The sequence below is a fragment of the Eptesicus fuscus genome, chromosome 18 (assembly GCF_027574615.1).
Source record: "Eptesicus fuscus isolate TK198812 chromosome 18, DD_ASM_mEF_20220401, whole genome shotgun sequence".
NCBI classification, from domain to species: Eukaryota; Metazoa; Chordata; class Mammalia; order Chiroptera; family Vespertilionidae; genus Eptesicus; species Eptesicus fuscus.
Window position 1 is genome coordinate 33,100,060 of NC_072490.1, and position 23,658 is coordinate 33,123,717.

At 46.4% G+C, this 23,658-nt stretch overlaps 1 long non-coding RNA gene across 1 annotated transcript; it reads left to right on the forward strand.

Annotated features, from left to right (window-relative positions):
• Nucleotides 1-8,106: 8,106 nt before the first annotated feature.
• On the forward strand, nucleotides 8,107-21,704 carry LOC129152143 (uncharacterized). The gene is made up of 4 exons (XR_008558865.1): nucleotides 8,107-8,204; nucleotides 18,278-18,395; nucleotides 20,333-20,576; nucleotides 21,170-21,704. It is a non-coding gene; the product is annotated as an uncharacterized LOC129152143 (long non-coding RNA).
• Nucleotides 21,705-23,658: the final 1,954 nt, after the last annotated feature.

A 23,658-nucleotide genomic window follows, 5' to 3' on the forward strand; every position in this document is an offset into this window, starting at 1 on the left:
TATCACAAAGGGAACTGATCAATCAGGCGGGGCATTTATCATAAAGCAATTCAAAGGACAGGCGCTCTCTCTCTCTCTCTCTCTCTCTCTCTCTCTCTTCCTCTCCTTCCTTCTTGCTCCTGTCCTCCTTCCCTCCCTCCCTCCCTCCCTTTCTTTTTTCATAAAGATGAGTAGAGTCTCAGTTTTCACTGAGGGCTGGGAAAAGGAACACAGGTTTATTTTGATAAACGATAAAAGCATGAGCTCTCTACTATCATGTCCCTGAAAATTACACAGAGTCCTAGGAACACAGAAAGGAACTTTGTGGTGTGCACAGAAAATGAGCATTTGCAATTCTTAGTAAATAATCATTTTAGTTTTCCTTTGTGTATATCCTTTCTTCCCTTCATCTTTCAGGTTGTTTGTGTTTTGTTTTGTTGTTTTTCTGCTTCTGTCCTTATACAAAGGATTTTGATGCTGGAAGTGAGTGTCCCTGATATCCTCCCCATAAAAAGGAGTGGGTTGTAATATTTTGGTAATATCTCAGTTTACAAAATAATTTTTAATTTACTGTAGGTCTCTTTTTCATATTGATTTCAGAGAGGAAGGAAGAGAGAGAGAGAGAGAGAGATAGAGAGAGAGAAACATCAATGATGAGAGAGAATCATTGATCGGCTGCTTCCTGCATGCCCCCTACTGGGGATGGAGCCTGCAACCCGGGCATGTGCCTTGACTAGGAATGAAACCATGACCTCCTGGTTCATAGGTCGATGCTCAACCACTGAGCCACGCCGGCCGGGCAGGGTTAGTTATTCTTTCAATATATATCGCTGCATGTCCTGAGCCAGGCTCCATTTTGGTTTTAGGGGATACCTTTGTCCCTTTAGGATTTTTAGATTGGAAGGTGCTTTTGTTCTCCCTCAGTCTCAGTGAAACCTTATATCTCTCTGAGGAGGGATGAATTTTGTTCTTCTCATTTTCCCCCAAATTTTCTGCACTGGACACATCTTTTTAAAATCAGGGAGGAGCGGGGACTATATTGATTAAATCAAGCAAGACCCATGTAGTTGGACCTGGGCGTGCAGGTATGCCCAGGCTGGCTCTGGCCTTCACTGGCCTCCGAGGAACCCCCTCCTGGCCAAAGGGCAGCAGCCTGGGTCCCAGAGTGAGGCCAGGTCCCCTGCTGAGTCAGCAGAGCCTCCCTGGACAGAGCCGGCAGCTGGTGCCGAAGGCGGGGCTCGGCTAGAGGCTCCACGGTCCAGCCTGTGAGCCGCGGCTGGTCGGTGATGAAGCTCTGACCACGCCTCAGGGAAGTGGAAGAAAGGACAAAGCAGCAAGTGTCTCCCGGGCTCCTCACCTCCACATAGCTGTGATGACGTTGTTACCATGTCATCTTTTATGAAGTCGTTGATACTTCACAAAAGTAAAACTTGGAGAGCCTATGACCGTTCCTCAGATTTCTTTATTTTTATTTATTAATTTATTTATTTTTCTGACCCGTGAGATCTCAGCATCTGGGACTCCCTGGCCTGGGTGACCTGGAACGGCATTCCAGCTACAGGGAAACACGTGTGCTTCCATAGAAAACGGTGTATTGTTCAGAGGAGGATCTGCAAACTGTTCCTGGAAAAAAACAGAGAGTAAATATTTTAGACTCTGCCGATGGCAACCACTTAACCCTGCCTCCACAGTGGGAAGGTAGCCATAGAGACCGTGTCAGGACTGCGTGTGGCTGTGTGCCAATAAAGCTTTATTTACAAAAACAGGCAGTGGGGCTGGAGTTGGCCCACAAGCAGTAGTTTACTGTTCCCAGTCATAAATAAAGTCTTATTATTAAACCCTGCCTCTCCCATCTGCACCGCCAGCTGCCACATCCGTTCCTGCCATGCGCACAGTGCCTGCAAGCAGCAGGAGGAGCTGTCAGCGGGGGAGGCCGGGAGGAGGATGGGAGCCAGGAGAACCCAGGCCGGCCTCTGAAGTTCACCTGCTGGCGGTGAGCCTCTGAGGCCACCAGTGCGGGCTTGCATTCCAGAGGCCCACAGGGTCCCTGGTGGGACGGCTCTCCTCCGAGGTCTGCCGCCATTCAAATGCGGCCTGCCCACTTACATTTGAATTGCAGAAAACAACAAGCAGTTTTTTTCCTTGTGTAAGTATGTTCCAAAATGTGCATAGGACCTATCCTTAAAAAAATCATCTGTTGTCTACGAGTAGAGATAATCAACTTAAGAATAGTCTGTGGAGCCCTAACTGGTTTGGCTCAGTGGATAGAGCATCGGCCTGCGGACTGGAGGGCCCCAGGTTTGGGCCAAGGGCATGTACCTTTGTTGCGAGCACATCCCCAGTAAGGGGCGTGCAGGAGGCAGCTAATCGATGTTTACCTCTCTCCCTTCCTCTCTGTAAAAAAAATCAATAAAATATATTGAAAAGAAAAAAAAAAGAATAGTCTGTGGTCAAGAAGTAAAAAAAAAAAAAAAAAAAAAACTTTTTTAAAAATTAAAACAAAGGACAAAAAAATAGAAATTAAAAAAAAGAATAGTCTGTGGTCAAGATTAAAGAAAATGCAGGAAAACTACCAGCACCGCGCCTACAAAATGTGTAGTCAGAGCCACACCTGAGCTCCCTGAATTGGTCAGATCCGCCTCCCAGGAAGCTTTGCGAATTTCTTCCACGTGGGTGCCCTCTCTCCCCGCAGAGCTGGCCGGGCAAGCTGCTAGCATCGCCACCACAGCTACCAGTAATAGTAACCCAAGAAAAGCTGCCAGTTATCGAGCACTTTTTGTGTATTACCCTCAATGCTCACAATCATCCTGCGAAGTGGGTTTTACTATCTGCATTGTATCAACGAAGAATGGAAAGCTCCGGAGGCTAACGGACTTACCCACGTATAAGGTAAGTGCTGAGTGACCCCAGGCCGGCCTGACAACTCGTGTCTCTGAGGTTACTGGTTTCCCCTGGTAGGAACTGCCTCTGTCCCTCCCTATGAGCCCAAGGAAGAGATAAATATATATATTTAGGCCCTAAATGGACGAGCAGGGCCAGACCAAAGTGAGGGGAGTGAGGCCCCTAGTCACAATGTTTACGACGGCAATCACTCTCAGGATCAAGCAACTGCGGAATCAAAACTTGCACAAAACTGAGAGCGAGTGCCTCCTTCAATTTCGCAACCTCTGGCTTTCATTGCAATCACGTTAATTCTCAACCCGTGGACTAGACAGCTCAGGTGTAGCTACTTCGGAAAATCCTTCGGAAAGTACATTTCTTTGCACCTTCACAAACAGCCCTGGCCGGTGCGCTCGGTAGTTAGGGCTTTGGCATGAGGCCCAAAGGGTGGAGGGCTCAATTCCCGGTCAATGGCCAATGGCACATACCTGGGTTGTACCTTTGATCCCCAACCCAGGTTGGGACACATACAGGAGGCAACCAATCAATGTGTCTCTCTCACATTGATGCTTCTCTCTCCCTCCCTTCCTCTTTCCTCCACTCTCTCTCTAAAAAAAAAAAAAAAAAAAGCGATGGAAAAAATATCCTCAGGTGAGGATTAACAACAAAAACAATCATCTACATTCATTCATTCAACAAATATTAATTCAGGGCGTTTGGGAGCCAGGAATACAGCCCAAGACAGACCACGCCCATCCTGAATATATCCCTAGCCCTTTGGCTGGGTATCTCCATTAGCCAACTTGGATCAATAATTTTTCCTGCTTCTCTTGTCACCTTTCAGTTGACACCAAGGACCAAGAAACACAATGTCCATGGGGTATTTAAGAACCGAAATTCAGTTTCCCCTTCTCCTTTCTTCTCTAAAAGAATTTCCCCAGGTTTGTGCTTTAGAATCCTTGTTCTGGAGAAGGTGTGGAATAGGACTTGTGAGCTCCTTACTGACCTCCCTTAAAGTGGAAAGTTACAGGCAGGCTCCAAGGCACATCCAGATTGGCCCGTGGTGAGTGTTGTTTTAACGAATGCCAGCGGAATGAAGGGGCTGGTACATGTCATAACTGGTAACAAGGCAGACAATGGTGAAATAGCAGCTCAACCAAACAAGCTTCGGAGGCCCTTTGCCTGCGCCCGGCTTCCCAGGAGCGGGTGCCCGCCGGCCCTCTCCTGTGCTGGGCCGTGTTCTGGGCCAGGCCCATAAACAGCGCTGCAGATGTTTGCCCGGACCGGTGGCGTTTCCACGATTGTTATTGCTTTGTCTGTCTTTGTCAGCATTTCCTGTCATAGTTGAGTGTTTGGTCAATTCTAAGTCACTTCGGTCTGATAAGCACGTTTGTGAACTATCTGGTCACCTTGCCTCCCTCTCCCACAGTCCGCTTTTGGCCATTTTTGTCACGCCCATTGTGTGTGGGGATGCAGAAAGGAAGAGAAATAAATCCATCCCATTTGATTTGGAAACAGGAATTTAAGAAGAAACGCAAAACTATTCACTGATATCTGGATACTCTCCCCGATCACCTTCTCCCACCCCCTTTTTCCATAGCCATAGATCACTCCACTAATGAGCCTCAGATGTAACATTAAGTTGAGACCTTTTTTAAATTGATTTTTAGAGAGAGGAAGAGAGAGAGAGAGAGACATCAGTCTGTTGTTTCACATATTGATGCATTCATTGGTTGCTTGTATGTGCCCTGACCGGAGATCGAACCCACAACCTTGGCACATCCTGACGACGCTCTAACCAACGGAGCTACCCAGCCAGGGCCAAGAATTTTTGATATATATATATATATATTTTTTTAATTACAGTGTACATTCAATATTAGTCTATCCTAGAGGCCCGGTGCATGGATTCGTGCCTGGGGCAGGAGGGTCCCTCAGCCTGACCTGCACCCTCTCACAATCCAGGACCCCTTGGGGGATGTCTGACCGCCAGTTTAGGCTCGATCCCGGACATCCCCTGAGGGAGGTAGCAGTGCACCAAGCAGCAGGCAACCAGGGAGGAGCCTGAGCCGAGGCGGACGCCGAGCCACTTGCGCTCATCCTGGCCCACTGCGCCTGCTGCCACTGCTCGGTAGCTCTGCCACAGAGTCGGGAGAGGCTCCCGCCGCCACAGCTACGCTCACCAGTCGTGAGCCTGGCTTCCGGCTGAGTGGCGCTCCCCCTGTGGGAGCACACTGACCACCAGGGGGCAGCTCCTGCAGTGAGCATCTACCCCCTGGTGGTCAGTGTGCATCATAGCAACTGGTCATTTGGTCATAACAGTTGCTTAGGCCTAGATAGATAGATAGATAGATAGATAGATAGATAGATTAGCTTCAGATGTGCAATATACTGGTTAGAAATCATGTGCTTGATAGAGTGGTCCCCCTGATGTTTCAAGTACCCACCTGGCCCCATCCATAGTTATTGTATCAGTGACTATAGTATTCCCTATGCTGTAATTTACATCTCTGTGACTGTCTGGTAACTACCAATTTGTACTTCATCTTTTTATACCCCGTCCTCCAACCCTCTGAAAGCTGTCAGTCTGTGTTGAGAATTTTCTTGTCACGCTTGAGACACCCAAAAGGAGCTGGGTGCCTATATTTAACCCTTTCACCTCCCCCTTGACCCATGACCCTAAGCCAGCACTACCTCACATGGGAGAAGCGGAAACAGTGGGGACGACCAAGAGGGAAATGCAGTTCCAGGTCAAAGCTTATTCCAATCGTCCTCTGTGCCGAAGGCTAACTCGGAGAGAGTGTGTGTGGAAGGTTTCCTGTGGAAAAGTCCCGAGAGAATGTGTTTGCCTCGCTCCTCCCTGTTTGGGAAGAGGGAGACGGCGGAGATACTGTGTGGTGAGGACGTGCCTGCACTTGGCCCCGGGTGTGCTGCACCCCCTCTTCCCCACGCCCTGTTCCGGGGGTGACCTCACCGTGGCCGCTGGAATCAGGCCACAGTGGGTGTATCTGCATCATGGAAGTCAGCAAATGCTACAAACCAGGGTTTACTTTTTCTGGAGAGCGGGAGGGTAAGCACTCCTCAGCACTTCAGCGACTTATCCCTGAAATATACGCGGTTGGTTAGTTGTGATTCTGCCCAGCGCCCAGCAGGGACTGCCCCACGCTTTGGCTCCCTGGGCTGCAGGGCAGAAACCAACCGAAGAGTCACAAGCCATTGCCCCTGGCAGACACTCCCCAGGCAGCAAGGCTGGCGAGGGCCAAGGAAAGCTAAGAGGGGGAGGCTACCGATATCTGAAAGGTGGGAGCAGGAGGACATGAAAGCCTTTGACAAGCACAGAACCAGGCAAAAGGAAAGGGGTGCAGAGAGAGGAAGGGGCTGAGGGGTCTGGAAGCTCCCTCCAGAAATGTTACATCAGGGCCCAGAGTTTGGGTCATCACTCCACAGCGGGGGTTCATTACAAATGTGATTTGAGGGAGAGGGAGGGGAGGATAGAGGGGGGGTAAATGCTGATGGAAGGAGACGTGGGGTAGTGAACACACAATACAATATACAGATGATGTACTATAGAATTGTACCCCTAAAACCTATTAATTTTATTAACCAATGTCACACCAATAAATTAAATTTTTTTTTTTTTTCTGATCAAGCCTCGAAATTTTATTTTTTACAGCGTTCTTTATATGTGATTTCTAGAAGGGTGGATGCGTAGGAGGGGTGGGGGCTGACCTAGATAATTGGCTAAAGTCGTAACTATAGATAAAGGGTGTGGCAGTTGAAGGGCGGCTACAGAAGGAATGCTTTGTCCTCAGGCAAGAGGAAGTGGGCCTAGTTACAGTAACTTACTGAAGGTCAGAGTTAATCCTTTGACCAACTCTTGGCTCCTGACATCTCCTCCCTCTCTGTTTAAGAAATGGGAGTGGGCCGAAACCCGTTTGGCTCAGTGGATAGAGCATCGGCCTGCGGACTGAAAGGTCCCAGGTTCGATTCCGGTCAAGGGCATGTACCTTGGTTGCGGGCACATCCCCAGTAGGGGTTGTGCAAGAGGCAGCTGATCGATGTTTCTCTATCATCGATGTTTCTAACTCTCTATCCCTCTCCCTTCCTCTCTGTAAAAAATCAATAAAATATATTTAAAAAGAAAAAAAAAAAAAAAAGAAATGGGAGTGGGCATTAATCGACCGAGGAGACATTGACCTGGTTCCTCCCGTGGGCTTTGCATACCCACTGTGTGTGGCTCTTGACATCTTTTGGGGAGGAGAGGCAGAGCCATCAATAAATTAAATTGTTTAAAAAATGTGATTTGATGGAAGCTACTTCATGTTAATGGATCTGCCACCTCTTACATACACACTGACGTAAAGCAAACGTGCTTCATTCATCGGCAAAAACACAAAACGGAGAGAAAGGTAAGGTGTCCCCCATGTCACAAAATTCCTTGCTGATCATTTTTTACAACTGCATTTCATTCCATAGATGCACCATCATTTAACCCAGTGGTCGGCAAACTGTGGCTCGCGAGCCACATGCGGCTCTTTGGCCCCTTGAGTGTGGCTCTTCCACAAAATACCACGTGCGGGTGCGCACGTACAGTGCAATGGAAACTTCGTGGCCCATGCGCAGAAGTCGGTTTTCGGCTCTCAAAAAAGAAATTTCAATCGTTGTACTGTTGATATTTGGCTCTGCTGACTAATGAGTTTGCCGACCACTGATTTAACCAATCCTCTGTTTTGATTATAAATCTTTTTCCAGTTTTTCCTTATTATAAATAGCCGGGTAATGAACCTCCTTGTAGCTGCCTTGCAGCTTATAATTAATAATCCTTAATTATTATTTATCACCGTTTTAGGACAAACTAGAAATGGAATTTGGGGGTACATATAATTTTAAGGCTTTTTTGATAATTATTGTCAGATTCACCTCCAGAAAGCTTGTACCCGGCTGCACTCCCACGAGCCACGGGTTGTAACCTTCTAAAAAGATGGTAGAAAACCAGCAGCACCAAGGGATTCGTGGCCAGCTGCCTCCCAGCCTGATTGTTGCCGGGTGGCTATGTGTCGAGGACAGGCACTCCGTGTGTACCTGAGTATTTCCATTAGGAAAATGCAACGGTGGTAATCCTAGACTTTTAAAGTCAGTTTAGACCTTCTCTGATGCAACGCCCTCATTTTACCGAGGAGGAAATTCAGCCCCAAGATTGCACAGCTAATTAAAAACTTGCTGGAACTTCTGTGTTACAGAGAGCGGTTGTGGTGCCGTCCTAGTGCTGCCAGCTAACGCCCGTGGACTAGATCCCTCCCCACGCCCGTGCTGCCGGTCCCGGTCTACCCCCGTTTCATGCTCAGGTAAGGAGGCACCGAGAAGGGAAGTAACCAGGCAAAGGACACACAACAGATACTTGGAAATTTTCAGGTTCAAGTTTAAAAAAAACAACAACAATGCCTAAAACCCAACTCTCACCACAGATGATCAGCACACCCCTTATTTTTAATGGTGGAAAGGAAATTCAGTCTCTAGTTCCTTCCAGGCCAGGCTGGTCCACACCCAATTTCTCGGCAGCCCGTGGGTGGTGGGAATCCTGCCCCTGCGATTATCCATTTCTCCTGGATCTAGTGACAGTTGGACGCCCAAACCTGTAGCTCTTCAGCAGCACTGGAATGACAGCAACCCACCAACTGTGCGTGGTGAATGGTCCCTGAAGGACAGCTCTTCCTGGGGGCTTCCCGTCAGAAGGGAAACGTGCTGGCTGCCCTGGGGCTATTCTTCGCTTAAAACAATGGAAGCGCTCACAATAACTCTGAGGGAGAAGTGGGGCCTGCCCACCATCTCCAGGTCTCTCTGGAGCAAGCCAAGGCCGCATGTTCAAGCTCTTTCCTCCTTGTGTCCTCCAAGGTAGCGAAACATAACGCATCGCACTCCCTGGGCAGAGGCAGCCCTGACTCGGTGGCAGGGCCGGCGACACCACCCCTTCCGCGGAAAGGGAGCCCACTTATAATAAAGGCCCTTCATGTCAACTTGCTTCCCCCTTCCCAGCCCTAACCTGCACTTAAAACTCCGAAAGAGAATGTGATCGTTAAGCAAGGCAGCCACCAGCTGATTACAATCTCATAATGATACAATTTTTTTTTTTTTTTTTTTTGCCGGAAAGGAGCGCCCTACCTCATGAATCATCCAACCGCTATTCTTTGTTTTGCTTTGGCTCAGCTCATTTTCTTAGTTCTAACAATTGTCTTCCCCCCTCCTCCCCTTCACCCCCCCCCCCCCCCCCCCCCACCCCCGCTTGAGGAAAAACCTCACTTCGAGTTAATCCCCTGTCTCTGGTGCCAAACCCGACAGGAGCAAAGCCCACGTAAGGTAGGTGCATCTCAGGGGGCCTAGCAGAAAGGAGCCAGGTGCTGTCTGGGACTGGGGGCCAGGGGCCAGAGAGCCTGGACACCCTTGGTTTTCTCCAGGGCTTCGGCAGAGCCCGCCACACAGCTTATGTACGTGCCACGGAGTGGCTGCCAATTCACCCACCTCTGGTAGAAGCTCAGAAGGCATTTTGAAAAGGGATGTTATGAAAGCAAAATGGAGAGTTCTCCTGGACAAACCAGCTACATTGTCTCTACCTATCGGTGTGTCCCAGTGGGCTGTTTGGGAAGATCTTAGTGGTTCTGAATTAAACATTATTTTTTGTGTCAGAGTGCACAATGCCAGCCATCAGCATCCCTCATTGCAGGGAGCTGTGCCTATTGATTACAGCTCCTGGATTCGCTGGCAGGTGAGGCTCTCAGGCCCAGTGCTTCCCAGGCTCTCCCCTTCACTCTTTATTTTATTTTATTTTATTTTTTATTTTATTGATCTCCCAGAGGAAGGGAGAGGGAGAGAGAGAGAGAAACATCAATGATGAGAGAGAATCATTGATCGGCTGTCTCCTGCACACCCCACACGGGGGATCGAGCCCAAAACCCAGACATGTGCCCTGACCAGAATCGAACCGTGACCGCCTGGTTCATAGGTTGACGCTCAACCACTGAGCCACGCCGGCTGGGCCCCTTCACTCTTTTTTTACACAGAGCTCCGTTTCAGTCCCTGCCCATTTCCTCTCTCCTCGGCAGTTTCAATAGGATTTCTCAAAGTTCTTGAACCTGGGTCAGCCATTGTTATACTTCTTGAAATTCTCAAAACTCTGAACAAACATTTAGAGACACCCCCTCAGAGCTCATTTGAGCCTCACCTGTATTCTGTACATGTACTGGATTCAAGACAGGTGACGAAAGTTTGACCTTTAAGAAGTATAGAGCCCTGGCAAGGTTGCTCAGTTGGTTAGGGCATTGTCCTGATAAACCAAGGTTGCAGGTTCAATCTCCGGTCAAGGCACATACAAGAATCAACCAATGAGCCTGGCCTGTGTGGCTCAGTGGTTGAGCGTCCACCTATGAACCAGGAGGTCACGCTCCGATTCTGGTCAGGGCACATGCCCAGGTTACGGGCTTGATCCCCAGTAGGGGGTGTGCAGGAGGTAACCAATCAATGATTCTCTCTCATCATTGATGTTTCTATCTCTCTTCCCTCTCCCGTCCCCTCTGAAATTAATAAAAATATATTAAAAGAAAAAAGAATCAACCAATGATACATAAATAAGTGGAACAACAAATTGATGTTTCTGTCTCTTCCTTCCTCTCTCTAAAATCAATTTTTTAAAGAAAAAAAAAAAAAGAAGAGTAGAGATTCTAGAATGAATTGCAAAAACTATATTTTTTTTAATCAGAGTCTTTTCTTATAAATGTTCATTGATAAATTAACCAGGATGAAAGATAATAGAAGAATATGGCTAAACATGTACTGGTAGACTCTAGAAGCAGGTCTGCCCAGGTTCAAATCCACCTCTTCTAGCTGTGTGACCTTGGCCAGATTACCTAAGGTCTCCCCATCTATAAAATGGAGGTGAGTGAAGTACCAAATCTCACAGGATTGTTGTGATGATCAACAATATTTTTATAATGATTATTAATGTAATAGTAATTCACAAAAGTATCTGACACATAGTAAGCACAGAGAAAGCATTAGATGTTGACATTTTCAGAGGATCACAAGATGCCAGAAGGATGTGAATGATTATGCTAATGAAAGTCAGTCCTCTGTTCATGGAGTTTTCCCAGCAGATCCTGGACATCCTAGAGTTCGTATTAACAATTCCATACTTATCAATAATAGGCTCTAATTACCAAAGTTTAGCCTAACATCTTATATATATTCTAGGTTTAATTGGAAGTGCTAAGTATCTTCCAGGTTAGCATTCCTAGGAATTTCCCTTTATTCTCCTGTGTCCCAAGTTTGGGAGTGGTCTCTATAGGACAAAAGACAAGGCCATGGTTTCCTCTTTTACCCACAGATGTAAGCCAGGTTTTCACTTTTCCAAGTTACTCGTGTACAATGCTGAACAATTTGTAAAGAACTTTCAAACATACTCTGCTTCCCTCCTTGGACTAACACTGAAGTAAGTGGGGCAGCTATTTTTACCTTCACCCCATGAATGTGGAACCTGCCACTTAGGGAAGTTCAGTGACCTAATTGTTCACCCTACATTCTCCTGCGATTCTATGAACTTTCACACCTTCTAGGCTGGTCAGGGAGCAGGCTCCTGCCCAGCATGCCTCTTCTTCTTTGAGGGTCATCTCAAGTGTCACATCCTCTGTGACATGCCTTCCCACCAGCCCAGGCAACTGCTCCCTCCCCCTGAGCTTCCACAGCACTTCCATTACCACAGGAGGTGGGGGTGGAGTGCCACGGCTCTGAGAAATGCCCAGTTTGATTCTCTAGTCCCCCTTAGGCAAGTCCCAACCCGATCCAGGCTCTGTGTCTTCTTGAGTAAGAGGAGGATGATATTTCTACCATGTATTACCTACAGGTGTCAAGAACTTTACAAGTTAGCTGATTTGTTCCTCCTCACAGCCCTAGAAGGAGAGTTATTCTGCTCAGCGATATAGCTCTCTCAGGAATGAACAAGTTTTGACCCCAGACTCTCTGACACTAACTAATTCATTTCAATAGATTATCTATTCTGCACCCTTACACTGGAATGATTCTTTCCTGATCCCTGCTGCCCTGAGTCTTTGAAAGGGCTAAGCAGATAAGTATGTAAACAGCTTCAAGACTCATTGGTTGTGTGCTGTCCTTCTCTCTCCTCCTTATCATTCAGTTTTAATTGTCCTCCACCAGAGTGGCCGACCACGTGCAGGTTCGGATGGTCCTGGGTGTACATCACAGCATATATCACAGTTAAAGAATGTTTGTGTTGACTAGTCAACAGTATCTTCCTTCAGAAAATCCTGACTCTTAATCTTGCTAAAAACACCCAGACACAATTTTTACACTGAAAAACAACACACATACCAGAAAATGCAAGCTTAAGGAATTGTTATAAAGTAAAAAGCCATGCCCAGCCGGCGTGGTTCAGTGGTTGAACATCGACCTATGAACCAAAAGGTCACAGTTCAATTCCCAGTCAGGGCACATGCCCGGGTTGTGGGCTCAATGCATACAGGAGTCAGCCAAGAGGCAGCCAATCAATGACTCTCTTTCATTATTGGTGTTTCCATCCTTCTCTCCCTCTCCATTCCTGTCTGAAATCAATAAAAAATATATTTTAAAATAATAATAATACAGTAAAAAGCCATGTAACTACCTCCCAGGTAGTTACAAGAAATAGTTCGTCACCAGCACCCAGAAGCCCCCTCATGCTCCTTCCCAATCATGACCTCCACCCTCTCTTCTATCAGAGGTAACCACTACCCTGACTTTTATGGAAATCAGTTCTCTACTTTTCTTTTCTTTTTTTAATATATTTTTATTGATTTCAGAGAGGAAGGGAGAGGGAGAGAGAGAGAGAAATATCAATGATGAGAGAGAATCATTGATCGGCTGCCTTCTTGCATGCCCGCTACTGGGGATGGAGCTCACAACCTAGGCATTTGCCCTGGACCAGAATCAAACCAGGACCCTTCAGTCTGCAGGCCGATGCTCTATCCACTGAGCCAAACCGGCCAGGGCTCTACTTTTCTTTATAGTGTACCTTCCAACAGGCATCCCTAATTATACTCTAGTTATGTCTTTCCTATTATTGACCTTTATACAAATGGGTTCATACAGTATGTACTGTTCTATGTCAGGCTTCTTGCACCAAAAATTGTTTGTGAGAGCCACCCATGTTCTGTGTGAGTGCATTGTGTTCTTTGTCATCGCTGTATAGTGTTCTACTCTATGACAAAAGCACACCTTACTGATCAATTCTTCTGTGGGTAGACATAGGGATTCCTCAGTTTGGGACTATGGTGAAAAACAGTGATTTGAAGACCCCTCGTATATTGACTCCAGTGGTCTTTTTCACTAATCGACAGGTGTATTCTGTCTCTCTACTCCTCAGAAACAATATTTTCTCCCCAGCACACCCCACCCCGCCCCTACCACTTAGTCTGCTGTTTAACTTAGAAATGTCAAAACATTACAGTATACGCTGGGGAACCGAAGAAGTAGGAGGTCAGAGACTTTCTGGAGACCTCCCTTCCTTTCTGCTTCAGATTTGACTTTTGATAACAATAGCAACAACAACAACAAAATACTTAAAAGCATGAGAAGAATTCTTATTCATTTCCTCTGAGAAGTAAGGGAGAAACTGTTGAGCTTGTTGGTATTGCTGGTGAGGCTGGGACCAGGTTTTTGTGGGGTTTTTAAAAATATACTTTTGTGGATTTCAGAGAGGAAGGGAGAGGGGAGAGAGAGCTAGAAACATCAATGATGACTGAGACTCATTGTTCGGCTGCCTTCTGTCCTTGGGTTTGGCTGGCCGCTTTGGCTCTCCAGTACCATCAGAGGAAAGAAGTGAGCCGAGGCAGGGCTGCTGTCAGCTCACTAAGAAGTCAGAGAAAGGGAGGCCTTGGAGACAGCTTCAGGGGGTTGGCCTGGGACTAGCTGCGGCTGCCCATTGCTCCCCTGGTTGCAAGTCTCGTGGGCACCCTTAGAGTTCAGGAGAAAGTTCACAGCTGAGGAAGAAAGACCACGCTGGGTCTTCTGTCTTGAGGCTTTTTCTCTCTCTTTTGCGGGTGGGAATCTTAGAGGGGGGGGGACCTCAGAGGAGCGTTTCAGCAGAATACTCATCAGCTTTCCAAGTGTGGTTTTTAATAATATGTTCATGGACCAGAATGAGCACATAGAGAGACCAGGGTCATATTCTGGTCAGCTTTGCCTCTATCATGGTTTTCTGGTATTTATTCCTCTGACTTCATCTGTCCTTGGGTTTGGCTGGCACTAATGACACTAACTGGGTCTCTGTTATCTATCTCCCTGACCAGGGTGATTTAAGCTATTTCCCCTCTGGTTAGGGAGGAGAGGTGTAAGCCATGTGCTCTCACGTGTCCTTGGCTAGAGAAGAGATTTTGCCATTTACTAGCTGGCTGTACATGGCTTGGCTTATTTGGCCCTATTTGTCTAACCATCTGTCTCAGTTTCCCTTTTCCCACTTGTCAAACGTTCTCCTAACATCTAACTATCCTGCCTCAGTTCCTCTTCTTGCACAAGGGGCGGGGAAGGTCTGGGCTTCTGCTCCCAGCAGGCAGATCCACAGCCAGCTTGCAGGTCACCTGGAGGAAGGACGGCGAGGCCAGCCGCAGAAGAACTCATCCCAGCTGCAGGCCAGGTCTGGAGAAGGCCGGGCCGGCTGGGCCATCCGTTCACTCCATCAGCGTGGCTCAGAAAAAGTGGGCCTGGCTGGGCTAGCGGGAGGGTGTCCTCTCCTGCGTAGGCCAAGAGGTGCCCGAGTGAGCTTTGCCCCAGGGGAGAGGGTGTATCTGGTTCCTACAAGGAGCTAAAATGTGGAGGGCTTGAAGGTTTCAGTAGAGTACAGGGCCTGAACCACGAATCTCCCGCCTCAGCTCCGTTTCTGGGGTCATCCAACAGAGAAGCCATCCAGCTGCTGTGGTTTATTTTAAATTTCCATTGTTTCCGTGTGTTGGACTTAAATATTTTCAACACTACACTGCAGGCAGACACATAATTGGTACCAGCTTTCTGGAGGGGCTACTTGGTAATAAGAATCAGAAACCTGGAAAATATGCTTTTCCTTGGACCCACAGTTCTACTTCCAGGAAGCCATCAGACAGGAATAATCAGACAACAGATGCAAGAATAAGCATCACAGTATTGTTTATAGTGTAAGATCTCAATATAACGGACTACTTGGGGCGAAGGGGTATCTGTTAAAGCCGAAAGTCTGTTATATAATAAAGTTGGTTTTCCGAATGCGTATGTTAAAAATTTGACAAATTAGTTTACCTGTTTTTACTTACGTTAAAACTGCTACAGAAAGTCACGCCACGTGACAACAGAACCAATTACGTCAAGTGATGCTGTGTGATCGCATGCTAATCATTCCCTGAACATTGTTTACCAGCGGTGACTCTTGGATTTAAATATGTAGACTATTGCCCTGGCCAGCTTGGCTCAGTGGATAGAGCATCAGCCTGCGGACTGAAGGGTCCCAGGTTCGATTCCGGCCAAGGGCACATGCCTGGGTTGCGGGCTTGATCCCTAGTAGGGGGCATGCAGGAGGCAGCCGATCAATGATTCTCTCTCATCATTGATGTTTCTATCTCTCTCTCCTTCTCCCTTCCTCTCTGAAATCAATAAAGAAATATATATTTTTTAAAAATATGTAGACTATTAGTTGTAGATATGTAATATTTATGTCAGTGAAATTACTACAGTGTTTTTTTCCAACATATGGCCTATTCACTAAAATTTGTTAAAAATAACAGTGAATTAATAACAAAAAACCCTGTTAATTTAATTATAAGCAAATCTTGGGTAAAAACATTTAAAAATTAACAGGATGTTAATTTTCACTTAGGATATATGGGCTGGAAATTTTGTCTGTTAAATCCGAAGTCCGTTAAATCAAGGTTCCCAAAATCGAGGATTTACTGTAATATGGAAAAACTAGAGACAAGCCACAATAAGGATCCAGATAAATAAATCTCTATACATTCTTATAAAGCAGAATGCTTTATATCATGGAATGATGTTAACTCATAAAATAATAGTTAATAGTATCACCCCAAAAGGGGAGAAAGACTGAAAGGATGTGTATTTTCATAGAAAAATATCTATGAATTCATATGTAATTATAGAATTAGTAGACACTATATGTAATATTCTAAAATCTTCATTTTTATTGTAAAGTAACACATGCTCATTGGAAAAATTCAGAAGTCTTTAACGAGATCTGTTTGCCTTCAGTCATCAAAGCCCAATAAGACACGATCAGGAGTTTGCAGCCAAAAGAATAAGGGCTCATGTTTAGGAAGTGGCCCATGTGCAGAGACAGGCGAGCTAATGCTCAGAGACCTGGCTCCTGATAGCTTCCAGGGCATGGGTTCTATAGGAGGGAAATCACTAATCCTGGTGACTAAGGGAGTTAGGGTCATGGGCAGGGTCGTGGTCTCTGCTGATTGGTCCGTGCTGGGGTAGGGTCCTTGATCAGTGCATCTGGCCCTGATGTCAGCCGTGGCATTGCAGCATCTGGTTTTGCTTCTTCTCTGGGCCTGGAGCTGAAACACAACTGAGGCCTAGATGTTATCTCTAGTTTGACCAGAACTCTGTCTCTGTGGTCAGCAGACCTGAGGCTTTGTTCCTAAGATTATGGGAAGCTGATCAGAACCTCATGGTCCTGAGGGCTTAATGATTAAGGGAGAGGCCCTGCCAGGGAAGAGGGGCAGGTGAGGCAGGGTGCTGGATGAGGCCAGTTTGAATCAAACGGAAAGAAAGGAGAAAGTTCATATTAAAGAAATGAAGTCTCGACAGGTTCCACAGCCCCTTCAAGGCATAGATGCTCCCCTGCTCCACTCAGAGGGTGGCCCCCTCCAGTCACTTCTTGCACATGCCCAATGGCGGGGCCCCGCTTTCCACAGGAGCCTCCTTTCCTTCACAGAGCTGAAACCTACCCACCCACAACTTGAATTCCCTGGCCCCAGCTTTTCTGCCGAGTCCACATCCTATTGGTGAGTCCTGGCAAACTCGGCAGGGCTGAGGCAGTATTTTAAGAGATTGGACCAAGGGTCAGAGTTGAGAGCCAGCTTCCAGGCCAGGGTGGGGGAGGGGGAAGGAGACAGTTCCAAAGTTGCCTACATGTAGGGGACAAATTAAGATTGAATAACGTGAATACCTCCTGTATACATGGGAGAGACCCAGGAAAACTGAATAATTAGCCAAGGGGGCTGAAGCTACCGCCTTAAATGCCATCTTCAGCTGAAGAGAAAGAAGATGCTGGGCTGGGGGGTGTCAGCTATGGGAGGTCACCTGGGAAAGCATGGTAAACAAGGGTAAGGTTGCTGCAGGTCTGCACCTCTGTCTTCTGCATCGATGAATGTCCAGAGATAAGGTCGACCCCCTTACAAGTGGGGGTCACGTGTACCAATGTAAAGGTCTTTTACCAAGGGCCACTTCGAGTTGGTTTGCAGAGCTGCTCCCATGGCTGCTGTTTCTCAAAATTAACCAACCTAGCCCTAGCCGGTTTGGCTCAGTGGATAGAGCATCAGGCTGTGGACTGAAGGATCCCGGGTTCGATTCTGGTTAAGGGCACATGCTTGGGATGTGGGCTCGATCCCCTGTAGGGGGCATGCAGGAGGCAGCCGATCAATGATTCCCTCTCATCATTGATGTTTCTATCTTTCTCTTCCTCTCTGAAATCAATAAAAATATTGATTCATTTTACTAAATCACCAAATTTTTTTGTATATTACCAAAAAAAAAAAAGCTTAAAAAAATTAACCAGCCTAAAGTCATCCTTATGCCAAATAGACATCCTCTGGGGTGAAAAATTGTTCCCCTGCAGCTGCTAAGCTACAAACCTGTACAGCACTTGCCTGTACTGAATACTCCTGGCAACTGCAACACGATGGTAAATGAGGAATGGGTTGTACTGTGACGGCTACCATGTCGCGGTGTTAGAACTTTTCAGCTCCATTGTAATCTTATGGTACCACCGTCCTATGTGCAGCTCTTCGGTGACCAAAATGTTGTTTTGCAGCACGTGACCGTGTAGAGATTCCAGGCTCTAACAGGAAGAAGCAGAAATTGCTCACCTCTTAAAGACTAGGCCTGGAATGAGCATAGGCTAACTTCCACCACACTCTATTGGTCAGAGCGGTAACCGGTCAGCCCCGTTCAAGGGGACACAGAATAGAATTTGTGGCCATCTTAAATCTCCCACAAATAGTAAAATAGGTAAATGGTTGTGTGCTCAGACACTGAAATAAAAAGAGGAACTACTAGGACTGGAGGAGAGTGACTCCCACAGACCTAATGCTGAGTGACAGGTCAGGCACAAATAATATGTTCAGTGATATTCCATTTATGCAAAGTTTTATTTGCATAATCAATCCAGGGAAATAGAGGTCAGAATGGTGGATCCCCACGAGGGCGTACTTACCTGGACAGGACCTGGGGAAGCCTTCAAGATGCTGGAAGCGATCAACATCTTGATCCGGATGGCAATAACACAGGTATGTACATATGCAAAAATTCACCAAACAACACTCTTAGGTTGGTGTTTTTACCATATGTAAAGTATAAATACAGTTTAAAATCTAGAAGAAAATAAAAATCCTACAGGAAAGAGGAGACAGTTGCTGGGAGGTTGGGTCAGGGGATGCGATCCGGCGCGTAGGTTGGTTGGTGAGAGCAGAAGGAAATGGAATTGCTCTTTTGGTTTCCTCATTGGAAACAAGTAGCATGTCGGTTGCTGACCAAGAGGAGAGGAAGGAGAAGTGGAGGACTGGCCCAGCCAGGGTGGCTCGGGGGTTGAGCGTTGACCTATGAACCAGGAGGTCATGGTTTGATTCCCGGTCAGGGCACAGGCCTGGGGTGGCAAACTGGATCCCCAGTGTGGGGCGTGCAGGAGGCAGCCTGATCAATGATTCTCTCTCATTGTTGATGTTTCTATCTCTCTCTCCCTCTCCCTCTGTCTTCCTCTCTGAGATCAATAAAATAAATTTAAAAAAAGAAGTGGAGGACTGATGTGAAGAAGCAGTGGAAAAGAACAGTTCGGAATGGCCATGTAGGACGTTGCTGCAGCATGCAGTCCTAAACACCCCATGAAGCATTTGGTCATTCATTTAAAGTGAGGCAAGTCAGCACGGCGCCCGTCTCACTGAATGCAGGCAGGGAGGTAGATTTCACTCCAGAGCGGGTTTTGCTAGGACAGAACAGTGGAAGGCGGCAGGGACAAGGAGGCTGAGGATAAATGCCAGGGAGTAAGGCCCAGGAGGTGAGGGTCCGTGGTGCGGAGGAAAGCTGACAAACTGTTGTGGTTGCAGCATGAGAGGAAAGGAGCTGAAGATATAGCAAGTGAGGGGAGGAGGAAGATTGAATTGGAGGTTACAGAGGAGACGCAGCGATTGGTGACAACATTGTCTAAACGTGGCGTGGGTGGCTGAGACTGTGTACTGGTCAGGCTAATGGCTGTAACAAACAACCCCTAAATCTTAGCGCTTGGCACACAAGGTTTACCTCTTTTTTAAAAAAATATATTTGTATTTATTTCAGAGAGGAAGGGAGAGGAAGAGACAGATAGAAACATCAATGAAGAGAAAGAATCATTGATTGGCTGCCTCCTGCACACACCCCACCTGGGGATGGAGCCCGCAACCCGGGCATGTGCCCTGACCTCCTGGTTCATAGGTCAATGCTCAACCACTGAGCCACACCAGCCAGGCAAGTTTTACCTCTTGCTCACACCACAGCCCCAGCTTTGTCCATGGGGTGGGGGTGAAAGTCGGCTCCCTGCTGTCACTCAGGGTCCTGACGTTACCTAACAAGGGTCTGCTGCCAGACGTACACGCAAACCAACGCTGAGAGAAGAAAGGGCTTTTATTTGCGAGTCCACTGGCAAGGAGACAGGAGGCAAGACTCAAATCTGTCTTCCCAATCCAGGCTCCGGGCGGGGTTTTAAGGGGTAGCAGTTAAGGGTTTACAAGGGTTACTCATGGGGTGTATCCACGGTGTAAACTTTGGTTCTAGGTCTTCTCGGAAACAGAGGACCAGTGTGAGCTGGTTTTGCGGGGACACCGGGCTCCTCCCTGGCAGCTCGGACTCCAGGGCCACACTCTCCAATACTGAGCAAGCAATTTAAATTTTTATTTGTGCTATTTAAAATCTTGAAAGAATGTTTGGAACGACTTCGGTATGTGCATCTACTGTATGGAATTATATACAGAACAAGTATTTTTGATGAAAACTTAGCATCAGAATTGATTTGTGCCAGAAATGTAGATGACATACCAAATGTTAAAGACTTAGGATAAAAAAGGAATCTACAATAACCCTTTCATCATTTTTATCCTCATTACATGTTGAAATGATAATATTTTTGATATATTAGGTTAAAGAAAATATATTATTAAAATTAAGTTTATCTGTTTCACTTTGTGTTTTTTTTAAGCAGCTACTAGCAAATTTAAAAGTACACGTGTCCCGAATAGTTTCCACGGAATAGCGCTGTTCCAGGGCCTGGGAACCCTCGGCTGGATCCCTCCGTCTGGCTGGCAGGTAATGAACGAGCGAGAGCAAGCAGAGGGCTGCGCAGCGGCTTCCGTATTCCTGTGTATGGAAGTCAGTCCCAATGTCACACCTAAGGACAAAGGAGGGGAGACACCGTCTGCCCAGAAGGGGAGCAAACAGACTCGGTGAGCAACAAGCTGGCTTCTGGTACAGGTGGGCAAGATCACCAAAAAGAGGTGGTTGAAGCCAGGTATTGGCAAGATTGTCCGTATGGGTTTGAAATGACCATGCATTTGGAAAGAGTGGCAGGGAACACAAATCTTCAAGACTTTCCGTGTTTATAGTGGATTCAACAAAAAAGGAATATTTAGTAAATAGAGTCTGGTAATATGTGCTTCAAAGCTAAGAGCTTTTGAGGAGAGAAATAATGACCTTGAAGCAGCAATCAGAAGAAACAGGGACACCTCCCCACCCCCAGGCCCAGTGCTCAGAAGTGTGGAGAGGGCAGGAAAAAAGTCCCTCCTGACAGGTTCAGTGTGTGACCTTGAGCAAGTGAGTTGACCATTCTGTTTGAGGTTTCCTTATCTCAAAAGCGGGATAAGAACAATACTTATCTTATAGGATTGTTGTTATTAAAGAGAAAATCACTGGCCCAAAATGGTGTCACGTGTGCTTAAAAGCCTATGATACCATACCTAGATGTAATATCTGAGCTAATGGCAGTTCCAACCTCTCCCAGAAATGCAATTTTTTTAAAATATGTTTTTATTTATTTCAGAGAAGAAGGAAGAGGGAGAAAGGGATAGAAACTTCAATGATGAGAGAGCATCATGCCCCCTATGGGTCGAGCCCACAACCCAGGCATGAGCCCCGACCAGGAATCAAACCCTGACCTTCAGGTTCTTAGGTCGATGCTCAACCACTGAGCAACACCGGCCGGGCCAGAAATGTAATCTTAATCAACCAGTCCGGAATTTCTTGGCCAAGCACTAGTGAGGTAATCTGTCATGTTTGTGGCCCTCCCCATCTCCCTCCCCACCCCATAAAAAGAAGAGGCAATCTGCTGCATTAAAAAAAAAAAAAAAAAATCCTTGCTGTTCTCTTCCCCCCAAAAGCAGTTGTCCAGGTCTAAAAATAATCTTTTCTTTTGTTAACAGCTCCCTTGCCCCACCCTTCTTCCTATAAAACCGTCCATTTTGTAAAACCCTTGGAGCGCCCATCTGATGGGATGCTGCCCAATTCACAGTCACTCCGTGGAATTTTGTTTTTATCGTGGTCGGTGTGTAGCAGGTAGAAATGACTATTAAACGGTTTCCTAGCATTGTACTAAAGCTGCCCCGTTTCTCCTTTGTTTTACATCTTCTTCCTTTGTGAATTGACTTCCCTTTGTGTGTGCCCTCATCTGGCCTTGCCCTCAGATAAATGAAAGCAATCTCTTACTTCTGCCCTGTTCTCGGCCATGATTCATTGCGGGGGGAAAAAATCACCAGTTCTCTAGAAATTTACGTTGCCATTGGGCAGAAAGGGTCAGCTTTGACGTGACATGGACTTCATCTGAGGCTGTAGTTTGAGAAAGGGGCACGCGTTCTATGAGTACTCTTTCATGATGTAATTATTCTCCTGCGGATAGAATAGAAGTCTCCTTTTCAAGAGGAAAAAAAGCGTTGCGTGTAAAGGGGGAAGTCCTGGGAAGAGGGTGTGGCTCCTTTCCAGATCACAGTTGAAATGACACAGACTTTTTTCCTATTGCCTAATAAGGACTCGTATATACACGGCAAGATGAGGAGCGATGTTGGGCGGTCCTTCCGATGTTCCATTTTTTTTTTTCTCACCCCATTTCCAAGCAGTGCCCAGAGAATCAGCAGCTTCCATGAACGTTGTCAGAATAAGAGACCTCAGCAGCTCCTCCTGGATATAGGAATTGCATTAGTGCTCTGTGTTGCTGTTTGCTTTCCAGAGGGGAGAGCCCCACAGATCACTTTCCCGACCTCACACCAGAAACTAAAGAGCTCCTTAGACCTTCCGCTGAAATGTGGTTGTCTAAGAGGTAGCTGATTCTCCTGCTCCCACACGGCTCCCTAAGAATGACAGGACCCAGCCCGTCAGTTACAGAGCGGCATCCTGTGCATTAATTTTTAAAAACCTCCTATCAGTGACTCGGCCTGGGAGAGGGGGAATCTGACCCTTTGTGATGGTTTTGTGTGTTTTTTTTTTTTTTTTTTTTTTTTTTTTTTTTTAATTACTTTATTGATTAAGGTATCACATATTTGTCCTCAACCCCCTCCCCCCGTTCCCTTCCCAATCCCCCCCACACACAAGCCCCCCTCCCCCTGTTGTCCGTGATCATTGGTTAGGCTCATATGCAAGCACACAAGTCCTTTGGTTGATCTATCTCCCTTGCCCCACCCTCCCCTACTTTCCCTCTGAGGTCTGACAGTCTGATGGATGCTTTCTTGTTCTTCAGTCTATGTTGTTCATCTTTTCCCCTAGATGAGTGAGCTCATGTGATACTAGGAATACACTTATAGGAACTGAAAATGAGACAAGCAATAATGGTTATGCTGAGAGGCAAATGAATCAGTCTGTAGTGAGTTTCTTTCTGGGCCAACAGTTCTTTTGAGTCCCGGTTTCTATGTCCAACAGTTGTTAATGTGTTCATAACAGCAATGATACTTCAGTTCTGGATGGTGGACAAACGGCGGTATTGCAGGTCCGACCCTCTCCGGTTTGGTCCTGGGCAATCTGCAGTGACGCACATCTGCTGACTGCTAGTATGGCAAGGCATCGTCAGCGTCTTCCATCTCTGGACTGTCTCTCCCCTGACTTCATGGCTGGAGCACTCCTGTCAATTCCCCTCTATCGCAGGAATCCACATGTCTCGGAGCTGTTCTCTGAAAACATACAAACACACTCTCGACCAAAAGTTAATAAAGGAACATTTTCTATGAATTTGATTTGCGATCCTTTTTCATTTTTTTGCCCAAATGATTTTCCTTTGGCTTGTTTTGACACCATGTATGTTTTACCTGGGTGACTTGCTGTTAGCATTACAGATGAAAGTTAATTTTCTAAAGTAAAAATTTTCTAGATGTAATTTATTTGCAGGATATTTTTCCTTACATGATATTCTTCTACTATCCCCCCTTTTTTGGTTTAAATATTGGGAGGCTTTTGGAAATTTTATGCTGTAATCTTGATAGCTTTTAAATTTTACTTTTTTGCACTAAAATGTGACTGCTTTAGGTTCATTATATGTTATGCAATTTT